At 35.5% G+C, this 19,975-nt stretch overlaps 1 protein-coding gene across 5 annotated transcripts in view; it reads right to left on the minus strand.

Annotated features, from left to right (window-relative positions):
- Window positions 1–19,975, minus strand: part of SIPA1L2 (signal induced proliferation associated 1 like 2) — a 152,555-nt gene that overhangs the window by 118,332 nt on the left and 14,248 nt on the right. For all 5 annotated transcript variants that reach the window (XM_062572265.1, XM_062572266.1, XM_062572264.1 and 2 more), the window contains exon 2: window positions 1,034–1,094. The gene's annotated coding sequence lies outside the window, so the exon portion shown is untranslated. The remainder of the gene's footprint in view (window positions 1–1,033; window positions 1,095–19,975) is intronic.

Below are 19,975 nucleotides of genomic sequence, written 5' to 3' on the forward strand. Positions count from 1 at the left end.
TAATTGGCTCAAACAGAAAGCATCAATATGATAATATTCTATTCTTCATACGAGAGTAGTCATAGTGCATATTTACAATACCTGACTGTGTTCAGGTTATCAGATATATTATCTTAAACTCAAAATAACTAAAAAAAATTGTGTTGCAGATTTCTCTCTAGGTTATACTATTCTTGATGAACATGTGGAATGAAAAACAGAAGGAATGAATTTGATCAAGTTGTCCAGGTTTGTATTAAAATATTTCTCAAATGTTTGCATATTAGTGAAAGCAAGCAGTTTCTCCATAAATTCCCATAAAACAGTCAGTTATTCAGAAATAAACACACATATACACAGACAGGCAGGTTGTTCACCCTTGCCAAATAACCGATATGCTCACTGTGCTACAGAGAGTGTGTCATCATTAGACAACAGTCAGACTCTGTTCAGATAATGTGAAGCACTTCTAAACTTGAGCCATATGTTAGAATTATAAAGCAATTCAAACTAGATCAAGTAGTTTAGAGTTAAGAGTTGCAGGAAGAGAACTGCATCTCTTCTATTACATAAAACATCAAGGTATCATCATTTTTGGCAACTGCACTCTCACAATTTTCTACAGAGTAATTAGCCCTTACAAAGAACACCCAGCATGTAAAACTACTGTCCATTCCTGGTCATATCAGCTCTTTTCCAGAGAAAGACCAAGCTAAGATTTATGAATCACCAACATTTCAAATTTATTTTTACTTTATCCAATGCACTAGGAAATGTGATCATCTTGTATAATGACAGCTCTATAACAAGAGTTACTTCCATATGATTGAACCATACTCTCAAATTTCAAATGAAAGGTAATTTCTCAAATAATAGATTTCAGAAAAGACTGAACTTAACTTGTACACTTAACTACATAGACGATTCTCTTCAGGGTTTCCAGAAGCATCTTAACAAACCCAGCAAAATGTCAGCTGCCAATATGTTTAAAGGGTGGGTTAATACTACAAATCCATTAAAAATATATTTGCCACAGATTAAAAATTATTCTTACCTTTGGTTAGAAAGGATGCCAACTTGACCCCCTTTTTTTAATATCAGTAAAATGGAGATACCTGCAAGCCAAACAAGAAAGATTCAGATTTCTTTCTCTTTTTTTTTTTTTTTTTTAACATGCCCACTTACAGTATTCAAGTAGAAATCAGAACTATAATCTTAAATGATCATTTGTGTAAACTGAGACTCTGCTAACATATATGGCAAAAACACACCAAAAAATACACAAAGGCTACAAAACTCAGCATGGTTTAGTAAGTATCACATTCATGTGTTACACGATTTTAAAGCTGTTATCTATGCCAGTTCCTGGTAATTACTGGTAAAGTAACTACCAAGTACACGTGATGAGCAAGAAGTAGCCAAAACATCGGACTGTTTCAGCATAGCTCTGCTTCAAAGGTCCACAACTATTCCTAGATCCGTATTTTTAAAAAGTAGATGTACAGTATTTTCAATTACAGTTCTGAGAAAAATTCATGAAGATTCATAAAATCTTTTGAGGAAAGATAGTAGTTTGCTTATTTAAAAAGTAGAGAAAACTTAAAATTTGTGTCACTTCTTCAAGCCAACAATACACTTAACAGTGGAAACTTTATGTCTTACTGACAAGAAGAAATTTATTGAAACATTAAAAAGGTGCCTAAGCTGCAAAAATTCGAGTACACACATAAGGAAAGATTATTACTGCTGGATGAAGTAAAATAAAATATTAAAAGGATATATAAAATAAAAATATTTTAGATGGATCTGTCTGATCAACATACAGAAATATAGAACACAAACATAAAACTAAGTCCCAGTAAGGTGACTTGGCTTTCTATTCTATATCTATGTTAACACAGTTTCAGAATAGGGCTAATTTTAGTTAATTTTAGTATGACCTCAGATATTACAATTTAGCCTGAAAATACAATGTTATATTCCTATTGAAAGAAAAGAAAAAGAACACAGCAGGAACAGACATTATTTCTTGTACTAAACCAGCAGTGTAAGAATAAAAGTAATTTTAATAAGTATTTGACAGAATAGTGTATACAATAAAAAAGAGTAAAAAGATTCAAAATCCTAATTCAACTGCAAATCTAGGTATTACAGACTGCCATAACAAACAAAAATGAGCATATAGATGGAATGCAGAGCAGTTTACTGTTATCTTCATTCTAATCTTGGCCAAAACTAGGCCACTTGGGCTAAGTTTTGCTAGTATGCCTATCATAGTAAAAACCTCCTGGTTTAGTTATAACCTAGAACTCATGTAAAATACTTTTGCAAGTATAGTTTTTATGGGAGTCCTAAACAAAACAAAACTTTCCAAGCTTTAAATAATTCCTGCATGTGGTAAACTATACAGCTAAAGAATAAAAAGATGTCCAACAGGATATATTTCTTTATCCATTGAAATTATTGTGAACAAAATATACATCCACGCACAAATTATAAACTGGCACATATTTCATTCTAATCTGGCAAAATGGAGGCAACAATTTAAAACAAGGACTATTAGAATTTATAAATGATACCTACACTTCTATATGTGCACAAGCCCATTCTGCAGTCTCAGTGTCACTGTGACTTGTCTAACAATTGCGTCAATCTAAAATTGAAATTGAATCATAAACTAAATCAAATATATACACTTATTTACATATATATATAGTATAAATTTATTTTTATTTATGTATGAATGCATATAAAATAAGCCTGTCCACATAGGTAAGAATATTCAAAATCAAGGATGTGAAAAAATCCACCTTTACTCTCCAACAGGAGCCACTGCATTCTTAAGTTGTATTATCCAGGTAACAGAAATGGCAGCCATTAGCCAGCACAGAAGACAAAAGAAGCCACTTAAGAATTCTTATAACTGCTATGATTTTATGAAGCTTAACTACTGAGTTTTGTATACAGAGATAACATTCAAAAATATCATCCTTATGAATTTTATCTATCTCAAAAAACTTTAAGATGTCTTCATGCCCTCAGATGCATGCAAGCTTCAAAATCTCTCTCAATTCCCTGATTCCAGATATAGGCACAGGAAGCTGAATCAATTGATCCACACAGTAAAGGAGGATTTAAAGGATTATGGAATTCTGCAATGAGGCAACCAAACAGGAAAATGCTAGGCTTTGCCCCTATATTAAAATATTTAAATCTAAAGTTCTTACACAAAACACTGCACCATAAATACACATATATATCTTTAAGAGGTTACACCTGAAAGGAAAAATAATCATTTTTCAATCATTTCTTTTTCTAACAGCATTCTAAGAGTTTCTTTCACAACAACTTGTCCTACGTTCATGAAGATCTACAAATAGGGAAATACTCAAAACTTCCACAAAACATAACAAATTATAAATCAGAAGTCAGGAGAAATGATGGCTCTTTTCTTAAACATCCTTTAAAACTCGTTTGTAACAAAACATGAGACTTCATAAGACTCCTGTGCATAAGGCTATCATAAACCAGTTTTCCCTAGATATTTCCTCTTTTAAAATTCTCAGAGTCCCACTCAGGTTGTTTTTCAGGGGAAAGTAATACAGGCATCTGTTTTGTTAGGGTTTTTTTTTTTTTTTTTTTTTTTGGCCTCCGGAATTTAAAATCAGGGCCTTGCTTCTACAGGAAACATCTATGAGGAAGCCAGATTGACCAGTGGCAAGGCAAAGAAGAAGAGTCTATTGTAAGGAGAAGTACGTAAGGAAGAGAAAGGCAAGTAGAAACATTTCCTAAGCACAGTTGTAAAGCCGATCCTTCTTTGGACTCCTGTTTGGCAGAGGATCAGACATTCACACTGTTGCCTATTATACACTGCACCCCACTTTCAACTGTGAGAAATATGCTGGTCTTGCTCTCAAATTCTTAAAACTACAACTCTTAAGTACAAAACAGAATATAGAAAACAATAAGTTGTGCTCAATGCCGTATGTTAAATCAACATAAATTTCTTCCATTCCTGACCTTTTGTGAAAGCACCTTCTGTGCATATCTTTGGTATTATTTATATTTGTTTTTCAACATCTTCCATTCCTATTTTGCTATCACGGAAAAGGTAGAAACAGAGGAGAAGAGCTTCAGTACCAGACATCTGATTTTATCCAGCCAAGTCTACTTTACTTACACAAAAGTTTTGTCTGTGCCATAAAAACAAAATGACTACCAGAAAGACTGGGCAGATAGGAAGCCTTCTAATCAGCAGGGCCTAGCGCCAAGTAGGCTTTCTAGGGTCTGTCAGGTGGTCACTGCAGAGATAAGCTCTACAGCAAGCTCTGTATGTCCTGAATACTGACTTACTGGACATTTGCTATATCATTAGTCTACACAGTAGGTCCGAACTCCTGGACATGCTTGACTCATGTATGAGCCGTATTTCTGCTGAGATGCCTGAGAGAAGATAGGGAACTTCCAGTGAGGAGGAGGTCGACATCATGAAACTAAAACATAAGCCTATCAAATCTACAATAAGACTTTGAATCAAACTCCCATACCTACAAAAAGGAGAATTTATTATGCTTGCAAGACGTCTAAAGAAAGAAACATTTCTTATATATGAAATAAATATGCAATGGTTTCTTCATTAAAAATATTCAAGACAAGAACATAATTATTTCTGAGATCCCACTGACCTTGAAAAACAGTTAAGTTCAAAACTATAAATAGTCTAGCAAACTGAAGTAAATTCTACATAGAACCATAAAGCTCGGTTGATGCCTCATTGAGTCATTCACTCTAGATCGTAGAATATTGTTGGAATCTGTTTCTTGAATGTTCCAAACTTTTAAGACAAATCCTTTTGCTTTCCTCCACATCTAGGCAGTTTCATTCACATTTCCAGAGGCCCTGTGGTTACACTCTTCCAATAATAAAGAAAGAATAAAAACATACAAGTATATATATAAAAAAAGTCTTCTGACCTAAAGGAATAGCCAGCAAGGGATGTATCATCCAATTTCTTGTATGACAAGACAAAGACGGGGTTAGGGTATATGCTCTGCTCATCAAAACATTTCAAAAGACAGGCCACTCTAAGTTACCATTTACACAGAACATGCACTTCAATCTCACCTGCCAAATTAGACTGAACTACCCAGACATTAGAACTCCTGTTTGAGAAACTGGACCCATCATATAGGAAAAAGATTTCTTTAACATGGAACCATCAGACAGGAAAAAGATTTAAGATGGAACACTACTGCTTAGGTATTCTGTATTTAAATATACATTTTGAAGCCAAAGATTCAGTTAGCATGTATTAAGCAGGCTGATTTTTTAACTTTCTTCACTTCCATGCTTATAATTGCCTTTTCTTTGTATTCAACTATTAACTGCTTTCAACATATAGAGCAAAAGAAAGGACAAAAACTGCTACAACAGATTTCTATTTTGAAGTGTAAAACTGCAGATAAAGTATTACTTGTCATTAACTGTGTCTAGTATATGCATATTTATTCAGCCTTGCTCAATTTTATTGGCTGAATTTTATACTGTTGTCTGTCTTATCAGCTTCAAAAAGATAAGGTTTCAAGAAAGCCAGACTATTCTACACTACTTCAAATTCTGCTAAATACCTAATCTCATTTCTTACTGGTGGTAACAGTTCTTGCTCGTGCTACAGAATATAAATGAAAATCAAATAGCTAAGTCACCTAAAATTAATTTTATAGACATACGCAAGAATAAGACTCCTGATTCACACCAGCACTATAGTTTATGGATATTCTGTATGCACATTTGAAACCATTACTCTCAAAATCCAGCTATGATATTTCTGTAGCAAAAATGGCTGTATTTCAGAGATTGCCAGCTGGAAGAGACCTGCAAAATTCAAAGCAATAATAAATAGTACAAATATCAGAAGTATTTTTATTTTTAAATGAAATATTGATTCATATTCCATAAACTTAGCTTTTATTTTGAAGTGTAGTCTGTACCTAGTCAAGTTCTTAAAGTGATCACAAGTTAAATGTAGGATTTGGGACCAAATTGAAAAAACACTCTGCTTTGATTTCAGTGACTAATGCAGTTGCCCAGCACTTCTCAGGGTCAAGACTAAAGTAATTACATGGATTTTGCTGTTTATTTCCTCTTCAAAAACTAAACTCAATTTAACTCCGTATAACTTCCAATATTCCCAACACAATAGCCTGATCTCTGTAAAGGCACTTTTCCTTCCTTTCATACAGAAAATATCCTGTAAACAGCCTATTTCCCACTCTCGAAGTGACTGCTTTTGTTTACAGGAAGGAAAGGCAACAGAAATCTTGCCATGCAACAGTGAGAGCTAGAAAGTTTTGTTTCATTTCCTACTGTGCAGGTGTTTCATACATGAAATCTATTGTAATTCCTTATTTCAGAGAGAAAAAAAGTGTTCCTTCTTTTCAAAACACAGATCAAGTAGTATAAAACAATAGGGTTAAGGAAGTGAAGCAAAATAGAAATATACAGCAAACATGCTATAAGTAAGCTCAATGTATTTTTTTTTAGTTCTGTATGACACAAGGAAAAACAAAAGGCAACAAGTGTAAAAAAGCATGGACTCAAGAAAACAACAGGTATCTCTGACCAGGCAGTCATTTCATTTGTATGCATTCCAGCTCTCTCCCAAACTTAACTCTCAGTCTATCTTGTCTGTGTTTCTGCTATAACACAATCACACCAGATGTTTTTTTCAGGGCCTGAAAATGTAGGCTCTACAAGGTAGCATCTTTGCATCAGAATTTGTACAAATTTGTTTTTGGACAGTGCAATTCTTTTACATATTGACTTGCGAACAGGGTTTTCCCTCTGAATCTGTAAGTTTTTTGATTTATGCTGACAACATCAAGTGTACAGATCAAGGTTTCATCCACTTCTGACTACAAAAGAAAACAAAACAAAAAACTTCCCTTATTTGACAAGCTGTATTAATAAGAACTCCAGTCACAATGTTACCATATCTGTTTAAAACTCATGCTGGAATTTCCTATCTATACATTTTTCTTGGTCTCCCTATCCTTAACTACTGTAAGTCATAAATACAAGGAAAAAAAATATAATGAATTGTGTTGGTTTAAAGTGCCTCGCACCTCAGTTTATACACCCGTGAATTTCAAAAATACTGACATCTGTCATAGGAAGAGTCACATTCATTGCTGTAAGATTAGTAATTCTCTATTGTCCATTGCTGTTTTTTTAAAAAAGGCAAATGCTACAAAAAGTCAGGCAAATAATAGCACTAATCCTATAGTAGACTACATGTACCACTTCATTTATAAAGAAATTTTGAGAGTTAAGACTATCAAAGTTAAATATGCCTCTCTATACAAATGATACTTATTTGTTCCAGGCTGGCCCGACCTCACTGGCTGCTGGTCAGTTTAGGGATATTCTGCCATCACAGGCTGAACTGATGCAGTAAATATTGCTCCCAGTTCTATTTACCAGTCTCTATGCATGCAGCAATGGAGGGATGCCTCCTCAACAGATGCAGTGCCAGACTCCATTCTCTGTACTGCACTCAGCCAGTTACCTAGCCTTTAACACCACAGGGCACACGGCCCAAACACCCATCTCATATCTCAAAGTGACAGGAAGACAACTGGCAGGATAGCCAGTTGTGGGCCAAATATAGTTTGAGGACCATCAGATGGACCACACTGTTTCAATCAAAACATTTTTATTGAAATATGCAATTACGTGGAGTTTGTTAAAAAAGAGCTTTCTGAACTGTCATGTTGCATGATCTGAGGAAACAAGTTACATCATTGCAATCTGAATACTTAAAGAAAGGATTTGCTAATTAAGGGCAATTAATTACACAGTAGTGCTAATTTGAAAAGCAATATCCATTAAGCTTTTGTCTGGTTAAGTCTCTGACTGCTGAGTAGAGTTGTTTATGGAACCTGCTGAGCTAGCTATAATTTCAGACCATCCTTTCTGAGATGAATAAAGAATATTTGTTAAGAAACATATAAAGTGTACAGTGTATAATATATGCTGTTGATCCATACCCCAATACAAGTAGCAATGTAAAGGAGAAGTTTATTACATTTAGAATATCAGCTCATAGAAAGAGCATTCTACATGATGAAAACAGAGTATAAGCTAGAGAGTTCTACTTCTTCTATCTCAAATGGAAAAGGGATTGCGCATTACACCAAGAACATTTTGTCAAAAATGATCAAAACACCCCACATTGCTCATCACTTCAACTAGATCTATTATCTACCTTAAATTTGCAATTTATACAGAATTAAGTTATTTTCAAGAAAAGGTAGTAAACAAAGAGCTAAATCATTTTTATTTTCAACATGCTATCTCATATATTTCCATTGATGTACTTAATGTGAACACTATCTTCATTCCTACCTTTTTTATTTTTCTTCTATGAAACAATACTCAGTTTCAGGCCTTTCTTCTTTCACAAGATTTCATTCTGGCCACAGAGCAATAGCATGTAACAATCAAGTTAACAAAGACAGCATTAAACCATATCAACTCTAGTACTACAAAACATCATACTTGAACCACAAATTATAGAAAATGCAGTAGGTAATACAGCCACCTTCTGATCTGTTCCTCTGTTCTGTCACTCCTTCTTTGAGCATCTTTGCTGCTTCTCTGACAGAAATAGCTCAGCATTTAGTCCTCACATTCATGTATTTTTACTTTGCATTTTCCCAGACTTCACTACAGAAATAGCAAGGTGTACAACTTAAATGTGAGTGGCTTGGTATAACCACAGCAAAGTTGAGTATCATACCACAAAATAAAAGAGACAGGGGCTCTTAATCTGATTATATTTTCAACGCATGACACTAGGAGTTTTGCAGTGATTGTGAGGAGACAATATGAAGGCGCAACTGCTGAAAATATTAATGATAGACATACATTACCAAGCCTGGAACTGAAGTTCCAGGATAGAAATCATTGACAGTATCCACAGTAAAGCGAATGAAAAAAGTCAGCAAAAGAATGAGCTGACAATTAACTATAAAAGGACTGTAGGCAACCAAAGGTAATTGCTTAAAGGCAGCAAAGACACCAAAATTATAGAAATCACAAAACAAATATGAAATAAACTTAACTAAATTGCAATGTTGTGAACGTTATTCACCCAAAAAACAAGATGAAGTTTTCTGTATTGCTCCTGTAGGATTGTTCAACATTTTTTTGCCAGTAACTTTTGTCTGGGTGGAAAAATATTTTTGTTATTTTTTCCAGTGAAAAGCTGGAGATTTTAAGTACTAGAGAAAGCTCCAAAATATGTCTTTATCGTCTCTCTTCATGAGTGAAAAGTAGAGTGGTTTTCAAATTATATCAATTAAAGTTTTTCTTTATATTATTGGTTTCTCTCTAGAACAAGAGTAGAGTTTTGAGAATACCATCTGAGAATGCCTTGGTATGTTTAGAATATGCCTGTTTGACAATGCTCTTTTTTTCCCTATATTTATTTTTTTTTTCACATAAACATGCAAGCCAAAGTAACTTTAGAATTTGGTAATAAAATAAAGAGGATGGAGGATGAACAAAACCTAAGCAGATGTAGATAACATTTTAAGAGTTGCTACTACTGCTCTGATGGCAGCACAACCGTTTAAATACAAGACTGAGAGATTAAATCATCTATTAATATGTAATTATTCACAGGCACAGAGCTAGCACTTTCTAACCTTCCTGTTTCTTGCAAGTACTAAAGTTTTCATAGTTACTAAGCAAAAAGTTTATCAATTCAGTGTGAAGACCACTTCTATCATTGTTAGTGTTACCAATTTTTACCATTCATATCATTTGCAAGAAATATAATGCCTGAGCAGCCCCGCTGGAACCGTTTCCTAACGGATATCAGGAGGCAAAGGAGGAACAGGGACCAACACCTACACACTAGTACAAGTACGGAACATTTTGGAAAAAGTTGTGCCCAGATATTGAAAGATTTACTTTATGAAATTTGACTTCTATAATGCTCATCTTAAGAATCTAAACTCACAAATGCACTGATCTTCCAGAAGATATTTATATTTTGTAAGTAAATTAGGTGCATGGGGTCCCCAGACGTGGAAGTTTACAACTGGGAGCCGGCCTCTCCTCCCTGAGCTATGCAGAGAGCATATATTTTAGTTATTAGAATTTAAATCTTATTCATGAAAGTGCTGGCTAAAAGAGATGCCTGGAGGTCATGCAGTCCAACCTCCTCCTCATTCCCCATATTTTTGCACACACGCATGCATCACTGAAATAATGCCAGTATTAGAAAAAGGAGTTTAGGATCTCAATTTACAAATTCATCAGTTCTTTAAGCTTTAACAGAGATTTCAGCATGATATCACCTTACTTCTAGATAAAACATTAACAAGCAATTTTCATCATATTTGCTTAGAGCTTCAAAATAAATGTAAATATAAAATTAGGTAAATACATTGAGATACTGCAGTTCAATATATTCAAATCCGTTCTTAATGAAACAGAATGTTAATGACTGATGTTAGAGAAACAGAACAACTTATTCCTTCAATGTGTTTTCTGAGTCATGAGATTGTTGTTTGTTTCCCAAGCATTGGTTGTTATAATTAGCTCTAAGTTAAGGTTAATGCTCTTAGGCCATGCAAGGGAGAGAATGAAAATTAAAATGATGAATGAGGTGTCATATATTTTATTCTCAACTGGGACATAAAAGGACAGTAAATTCCTTGTTGTCTGCAAGATAAATCCCATAACATCCTCCTAGGCAAGCTCAGCAAGTGTGGGTTAGACGAGTGGATAGTGAGGTGGATTGAGAACTGGCTGAAAGGCAGAGCTCAGAGGCTCCTCATCAGTGGTGTGGAGTCTAGTTAGAGGCCTGTGGCTAGCGGCGTCTCCCAGGGCTCAGTACTGGGTCCCATCCTGCTCAACTTCTTCATCAATGACCTGGATGAGGGGACAGAGTGCCTCCTCAGCAAGTTTGCTGATGATACCAAGCTGGGAGGAGCGGCTGATGCACCTGAGGGCTGTGCTGCCATTCAGAGAGACCTGGACAGGCTGGAGAGCTGGGCAGAGAGGAACCTCCTGAGGTTCAACAAGGGCAAGTGCAGGGTCCTGCACCTAGGGAGGAATGACCCCAGGCACCAGTACAAGCTGGGGACTGACCTGCTGGAGAGCAGCTCTGCAGAGAAGGACCTGGGAGTGCTGGTGGATGACAAGTTGACCACGAGCCAGCAATGTGCCCTTGTGGCCAGGAAGACCAATGGTCTCCTGGGGTGCATTGGGAAGAGTGTTGCCAGCAGGTCGAGGGAGGTGATCCTGCCCCTCTCCTCAGCCCTGGGGAGGCCTCATCTCGAGTCCTGTGTCCAGTTCTGGACTCCCCAGGACAAGAGAGACATGGAGCTACTGGAGAGAGTCCAGCGTAGGGCTACAAAGATGATCAGAGGGCTGGAGCACCTGCCCTATGAGGAACGGCTGCGAGAGCTGGGCCTCTTCATCCTGGGGAAGAGAAAACTGAGGGGGGATCTTATCAATGTGTAGAAGTACCTGAAGGGAGGGTGTCAAGGGGATGGGGACAAACTCTTTTCAGTTGCCCCATGTGACAGGACAAGAGGCAATGGGCAGAAATAGAAGCACAGGCAGTTCCGCCTGACTGTGAGGGGGAATTTCTTCCCTGTGAGAGTGACGGAGCACTGGACCAGGCTGCCCAGAGAGGTTGTGGAGTCTCCTTCTCTGAAGATATTCAAGACCTGCCTGGACGCAACCCTGTCTAACATGCTCTAGGTAACCTTGCTTGAACAACAACAGGTTGGACTAGATGATCTCCAGAGATCCCTTCCAACCTTACCAATTTTACGATTCTATTTATATAAAATCTGTATTTATACCCCCAAGCTTCCATAGATAATCTTATTTGAGAAAGACAGCAAGGTTTTGCACCTCTTTGCATTCTACTAGGTAGCATAGCTCCAGTATAGCTCAGTAGCTTTGGCACAATGCCACACATTATATGACGACTTTTTTTTTTTAAAAAAAAAAAACAAAAAAAAAGTAAATCCACCCTACTCTTTCAGACTGTTGGTCTTAAATCTTCTTATGAATGCAGTTAAAAGGATTCAGCAACTAAGAGAAATTTAATCTGACCTGAACCCAACTTCTGACATTTCCAAAATTCTAGAAACACATCTTTTACCTTAGCCTCTGAAACCAAACCAAGAAAAACTCTTCATTAATAAAGCTTCAATTGCTACTGGAAAGAAGGTTGGAGTGACAGACTCTAACCAATGCCAAATTGCCAAATGCCAATTTAAAAGGCATTTAGAAGTTGTGCATACCACCATACAGTTCTATCTCAGTAACATACTTGCAAAACAGTTTATACCAGTTCAGGATGCAATCTACAGTATATTCAATTCAAAAAACTGAGATATGATCAAACAGCAATGTTGTCAAGTGGTCTATCATTTCCACCAGGAATAAATACCTAGTATTGAAAATAATAAATACATACTTAATGGTACATTAAAAAAGAACTATGTATTAATTTGATCACACAGACCACAAATAATCTGTTCTCTTTCTATTGACTTGCAAGATCACTAGAAGAACGAAAAAAGGAATTGTGCTCTACAACAGATCTGAGAGTGTTTTGCATTTTTGCACCTACATGGAAATGAGAAAAAGTCACTCATAGTTATGTCTTATTTCCCTTTCTATATTTTAGATGTGCACACAGGCAGGCACATACACACACCAATTCACCCACTCCTTTCCTTTCTGGAGAAGACCGTTCTCTTCTTCCCCTCAGGGCAAGTAATTTTTTGTTTTGTTTTATGCTAATTTTCTTTGGTAGAAGGCTGTACCCAAGACATGCTTACTACTCAGCATGTTGGGACCAGCTTGCTAAGAAAACAGCGCATCAAGACTGAGCTATCCTGAAAAGAAGTTTGAGACAACTGCATATTTTAGCACATCCACTTTGCAGCTATCACAAGGAAATATCTTAAATATCACCTAGCCTCTCCTTCCTCGCCCCACAAGCTTATCAGTATTTCTTAATGAAATAATGATGTCAGCTATAGGAGTTTTGTTAGCAACTCATTAAAACAAAACAGGTACACTGTTGCTTTTTACTGATAACAGAAGTATTTCAAGTTAGCATTCTTGAGATGCATCTATAAAAGCTACTATCTCTCCGCTCACAAGGACAGTAAGAATAAACAACATAAAGAGCTATCTAATATACTATGGAGTTAAAGGAGAGCAGAATACTTTTGTCTGACAATTCTTTGTCCCCCACAATAGGAGACAAATAGTGTCTGGAGTCGATCTCTGAAACAAAGGCATACTTTAAAGACTGGCATTGAACTTACAAAGTATACAGAAAAGTCAGGATTAAAGACCTTCGCACTGTGACAGGGGAAACACTAGATAACCTCACATGCATCAGATTTGGCTTTAGGGAGATAAAAATCAGACTAGGACAGTGGGAGTAAATCCATACTCTGACTTCTTTGCTTTTGTGCCTAAAGTGACAGCTGAAAAGAGTCTGTACCAGCTATGCAGAGCAGTGACAGTCCTGTTAAAAAAAAAAACAAAAAACAAAAAAACAAAAAAAAAAAAAAAAAGAGAGAGAGAGAGAGAGAGGTTCACTTCACAACTTTTTCATTTGCTTCATATATCACTCCATCACAAAAGACAGCATTAAGTTTTCTGACAGATCATTTTTGTTCTGTCAAAGCCATAAGGTCAGGTCATTCAGAATAGTCAGTCAACAACTGTGAATTCCTATACAAGTAAGTTTTCATTTTGTCAAAATTTGCTTCCAGTATAATGATGGAAAAGTAGTCTTTAAAAGAATATACATTTGTGAAAAGACAGACATACCAAGCAAAATTGGGGTTTGCTTAATATAGAATCAAAATACTCAAATAATCTCTTCAAAAATATCATGAATCATGAATTTCAGATCTGTATCCCTCTCTATACTAGTCAAAGAATAGCCAAGAAAAAGCTAAAGGGGATTTTTTGGATGCAAGTGGAAAAATACAGTGCTATCTAAATTCATCCGATATAGCTCTTAACATCTAAAAATGAAACTAGATATGATTTTTTTTCTTCAGATGGACAATTCTTTTAATCTAAGGGACAAATTGGGAGCATTCTGAAAGCACACATACATTGTATATTTGGTGAGTATTCTTAATAAATATTTTCATATTCTCTATGCGTTTCCATCACTTGATTTTTCTCATTCTGCCTCCACTTAAGGGCATCTTGAAGACAACAAATATCTCACTTGTCTGTACAAGGTACATAAATACAGCAAGCTAAACATTAGCCCATTAGTTTGTCACTAGCTTCCCATAAAACAATCTTACAGCTTTTTAAGCTCTTATATGTGAATATTTTCAATTCTTCTGATAAAATAAGGTACCTGTGTTGACTTGCCTTTTCCACATTAGTGGCTTGTAAGCTTTACAGATTGACCACCTCTTATTACAAAAATATTATCAAAACATACTAGTGGCTACGGCAGTCACATAAAAAATGGCAGGGGAAAAAAAAAGTAAAGTAAAATGAAGGAAAAAGGAGCCTTTATCAAGTAGACTAGGGTTTTCATTAAACTTTTGAATAAGCTGCAGGATATACATACCTACTGCATACTTCACAAGGATGTTTGTTTATACACACACACACACACAAATCATCTGATTTTACAGGACACAAAACCTCAAATTATTCAAAGTATTGATGACATGGAACCCAGGAAGCTTTTATCACCATATCTGAATGTCAGACTATTTATTTTAATCATTCATCCACATGAAAAAGGTGCTAATCTTGTGGGTATGAATAGAAACACAAAGAAGTCAAGATCTGTATCCTAAAAAGCATTTAAATATTTAAATTCCACTGGCTTAAGAATACACAAGAAAAAGAAAAAAAGAATCATCATCTTTGTGACCACTGATGGACTTCCTGATCTTTGGAACCTCTTGCAATGTTTTATTTCTTCTAACTGATGAGACAGAAAATTGCTTGAAGTCTAGTCTGCAAGGACAGATCATTCTCTGTAAATTAAAAAGAAAAGAAAAATACCCTACTATCTATTCATCTTTAAAAGAATATTCTATCATATGAAGGAGAATTTAAAAACAAAGCAGCAAAAAACTCACTCTACCCTTAGTTCTCTTGCATTATACACCATATTACCAACCCACTCAACACATAGCTGGCAAAGGAATTTCACTAATTTGCCAGTGGTCAAGTGGTCAACCTGTGCTGGCCTACTCAGAGGCTAAGAGCATGTCCTCTTGGCAGCAGCAAATGTGGAATGCTGCAGGCAGGAAGCAAATCTCAGCACTCACTTCCATGCCAGAAGGTACACATGAGCTGACAGTCAGCTGTCTTTCACCAGGAGGCACGCAATGCTTCCAACCTGCAGCCAGACAAATGACACACTGCCCCTCTGGGCACAGTAAAACAGCCAGGGTTGAACTGCATATGCTGTTGTACCACAGACCTGCAAAGAGAATAAGTGATTTTTTATTCCAATAGCTCATAAGAGCAAGTCAATACAGGAGCATGAGAAACAGAAAAAAGCAGAGAGTGAAGGACAATAAGTTTTACTGTAGAAAGACAGACTGCACGTGGGTGGAGAATATTAGTAGAAATTATGCTATTGTAATTTAACAAAAAAGAATTCTAAGCAGATTTTTAATTTATTGCCAAAAAGGTTGAAGGCCATAGGCATTTCATTAAAAGCTCAAGTTAGGTTTCAAAACATCTCATAACTGCAAGGCTTTACTGTGGTCGGCTCCACTATGAGAATTTTTGTATTATTGCTATAAATCAGACAGGCTACTGGCAATTAGTTGCAATTGTGTCACAGTGTTTCTACTTAAGATACTCTCACTAAAAGGCTCAGAGCAGTATTTTCTATTAACTTTTTTCCAAATAAGAAATCCCATTAAGATTTGAAATAACTGTAAATAATTAACAGAAAATTAGGAGATAGGGGAAAGAAACAACTTTTTTTTAAAAAAAAAAAACATAAAAACACAGCATTTGAAAACTAGATGAAGCAGGTAGGTGTTTAAATTCCTGATTCAAAGACAAGGTGAAAAAAAAAAGAGCTCCCTGACAAGTGAATGAAAAGCATAAATCTCACCAACAGCCATTCTATGAAATCCTCATTGGTTAAACAGAGGTGCTGCTCAACCTCTGATCTCACATGCAAGTGTCCTCCACCCTTCCTCATTCCTCTTCCCCTCTCTCAGCCTCTGCCCACCCCATCCAGCAATGTGTGAGCTAAGAAATCAGTTCCAGATGAGCCATCTTCCCATTTGTGTTCTTTTGCTCAGTACCATGAAATAAAGACAAGAGAAAAAGCAGGAAGAGTGACTTTATATTTATATATACATTATATCTCTTGTTCTATTAAAAAAGTTTATCCACGTTACTTCATATTGTGAGAATTTTGAAGTATTTGGGGAACAGTACTTTTAAAACAGAATTTTATCGTAGTGTGTTAATTAAGTTTGATAATTACTTCATCTTTTCTCATAGTTTAATCAAAGGCTTCTGTTTGGTGAACAATCTTAACTTCTCTGCCTTTTTCAACAGTTATTTTTCTCCAAAATTACTTACCGTTCCCTGATCTCCTTCACATGGACAACAATTTAGATGCACTGGCAGAAAGAGCCAGCAGCACAGAAAGATACTGTTGTAAGTAACAGCAATTAAAGGCTAAAGCAAACTATGATTCATGTGAGAAAAAGATTGCAAATGTTCCAACAGTTTAGGAAATAGCTGTATTGCATCAAAGACTTTTTAAATATATTCTTTAATAGTTTTCAGAAATATACTCCTGAAGAAAGCATCAACTTTTGTGAGCAATGTTCTTAGACATTCTCTATAAACATTTACCAGCTTATAAGTATGAATATGACTCATTCCCTCACAGTGCTACACAATTCTCTCAAGGCCTTGGTATCTAATAAATGCAATATTCAAGGTTATGTTTAGAGGAAAATGCCATGCCTTACACCTTTTCTCTGTAGACTAGAAAAAGGCTGCTTCACAAACAGTCAATGGTCTACAAAATACGGAAAGAGCTTTTTACAAGGACCAAGTGAAAAAGCAGAAGAGGAACTTTATCTATAGAACAACTTGTTTCTTAATGAAATTATTTTTTCACTGTTTCCACCGCAAAAGATTACAAGGAGTGTCTTCTTGAACCATGTTTCTGACATAAATAAAACACTAACTTGCTTCACTCATTTCATTCCAAATAATGCCCTCAAAATGCTCAAAACCAGACCTTAGGTAATTTTGCTCTGCAAGCTGATGTAGATCTAACCTGGGAGAATCATTATATAAGCAGATGACTCATAAGACCCTGGACTGAAAAAATCAGCAGCATAGGTAGCAAGCCTTATTTATGAAGGTTGTGGACTAAGTTTGAGTGTTATGAGCAATTCCATTCTTCTAACAGAAAGCTAATGAAGTGCAGTTAGTTGTACACCAGATCAATTCCAGTGTTCACTGTTCTATAATTTATGTATTATTTGGATACAGGCGATTGTTGGTAAGATTTGCTTTGAATGTATCCTATTCGTGCTGCACCAAAGACTTAATGGAGATGGTAAATCAGTCAGTTGATGTACAGTGGAGGTAAAATAAATTTTTTGGAAATGTTGCAGTACAGGCAGTAGCTAACAGAATCTATTAAAAAGTATGCATAAACAAGGTAACAGTATACATTCCCCATGCAGTGTTTCTACTCTCTCAGATCACTAACATTACATTTTGATGTTTTAAAGGGAAAAGAAGGGGAAGAGAGGAATTTCTGTAAAGTTTTGAGAATCCTGACACACACCTGGTTTCTGACCAAGCACCATTCTTTCACAATGTTCAGACAAAGATTTGGAGGAGCCCTCCTCGGCTCCCGCTGAACTTCCACAGTAGATGCTAAAAATTAACCATCTGTAGCTTCTTAGTTATATGTAGTCCCAAATTAAATCAAAGTTCAAAAACACACTTATCCACTCTTAAAGTTATCACAAATGTTTGTGTCCTTATGACTAAGAAAGTTCCATAAACCTTTCAGATGCTTAGGTTATTAGCATAAAATTAGCATGATAAGGCCGCTCCATTAGTAAAGCTTCCTTTAAATCCAAGACAACCAAAATTTTTAAATAGCAAAAAATGACATGAAACTACAACTTAAAATAAAGGATTAAAAGGTGGAAAATAGTATTTGCTCTTTAAGATTGTGCAAAACTACTAGCTGTAACTCCTAGTTCAGGAAGTTACTGTGAGTTAGTGACTAAGTACCATATGTAGCCGCGTATTTCCTAAGTTATTATATACATATTCATTAAATGTAAGTACAGAGCCTCAGTGTAAACCCATACCAAAGTCTCAAAAGTACTTCCATTGTCTTTTACTGTATCTATATCTATTTCATGATAAAACACAAACTTTTTAATATTTCCAAAACAAATTGGTAACATGAGTTTATAAACTGAAGTGATGAATTTTTAGCCAAATATTTTGGGACACTATATCAGTCCATTCCATTTAAAATAGAGTCTGTAAGGTGAACATTTGGTCTGCAAGTTTTATTTGTTTTTAGGTTGTTGCAGGCATTTTATTTTAAGAAAATTTAAATGGTGAAGTGAAATTATTCTATTTTACACTGAAACAAGATGTTTGTTCTATCTTTATTTTTACATATGAGATTTTTATGCTACAAACACAGGATTTACTCTACCAGACCATTAGTATACAAAGTACATAAGCTTGTTTCTGACAATATCTAATGTCACAAAGCACATCCATAATGCAATATTGCATGGTGTCTGGCTGTAACAAGGGAGGGGCAGGCATGATTTTCTCACCCCAGCAGAAGTTTTTTAGCACAAACTAAAAACTAGGTCTGAATCATCATATCATCCATGACAATGCAAAAATGTTAGTGAGCATGAAATAGTCACCATCTTCAGTACTAACTACGTATTCACCCTTTTGGAGCAACAACCTAGAGGACTGACCTTCACCAATGTAAAGGCTTAGTCACCAGTCTTTGGGCAATACAGCACCCCGCCATCCCCCCCTCGACCCCCAAAAAACCCCATCAGTCTGAGATATTTAACAGCCAACTACTATGAACTGCTTCTCTATTTGTATCTACATTTGTTTTTGCTCCATGCTTAAACAAACACAAAGATGTTCTGAATTTATTATTTTTTTTTACTTTATCATAAACACAGAGAAAAAAGTTACAGGTGAAGAATAGTAGAACCAATACACTAAAACAGTATTTTGTCACTAAAAGCTTAGTCAGTTGTCAATAGGAAGCATTAATGGTTTAATATCTTTGTCTCATTTTGTGATATCACAATCTCCAAAATAGCTGGCCAATGCAGCCCAAAACTGTATCTCCTGACAGCCTTTACAGCAGTTCTGCTTTATATTATTGGTTATAAACACCATTTTTATAATAGTAAACAGATAGTCCTTTCAACATGTCAATAGAACTGATACTCTTTCTGTCTTTGCTACTGTGGACAAGCAAGAGAACCCTTAAAAAAAAAAAAAACTATTTAAGCTGTAACTTTCATTATGAGGTCAAATCAGTTTACAGACAAACTCTCAATAATAAGAAAGTTTTGAGATAGCAAAGTCATAAAGCTATGTAGATTTTTTTTAAATCCACATATAACTCTTATTTGGGGCTTGGTATATTTCTTACTACATTTAATAGTTACCTTTGCAATTTCAAATCATGATCTAATAACTAAACATTATTTATATAAAAGCAAGATTTTGCTTAAATAATTTTGCTTCATGTCATTCAAGTCAATTTCATACGCTGCATTAACTTCAGCAGAATTAAACCTGAAATCTAGTTAAAACTAATTTTTTAAAAAACTTCAGTAAATAAAGCAAAGACAAGCACAAAGCAAATACAGAAAATTGTACATTTGTT

This window comes from Rhea pennata, chromosome 3, assembly GCF_028389875.1.
Source record: "Rhea pennata isolate bPtePen1 chromosome 3, bPtePen1.pri, whole genome shotgun sequence".
Lineage (NCBI taxonomy): Eukaryota > Metazoa > Chordata > Aves > Rheiformes > Rheidae > Rhea > Rhea pennata.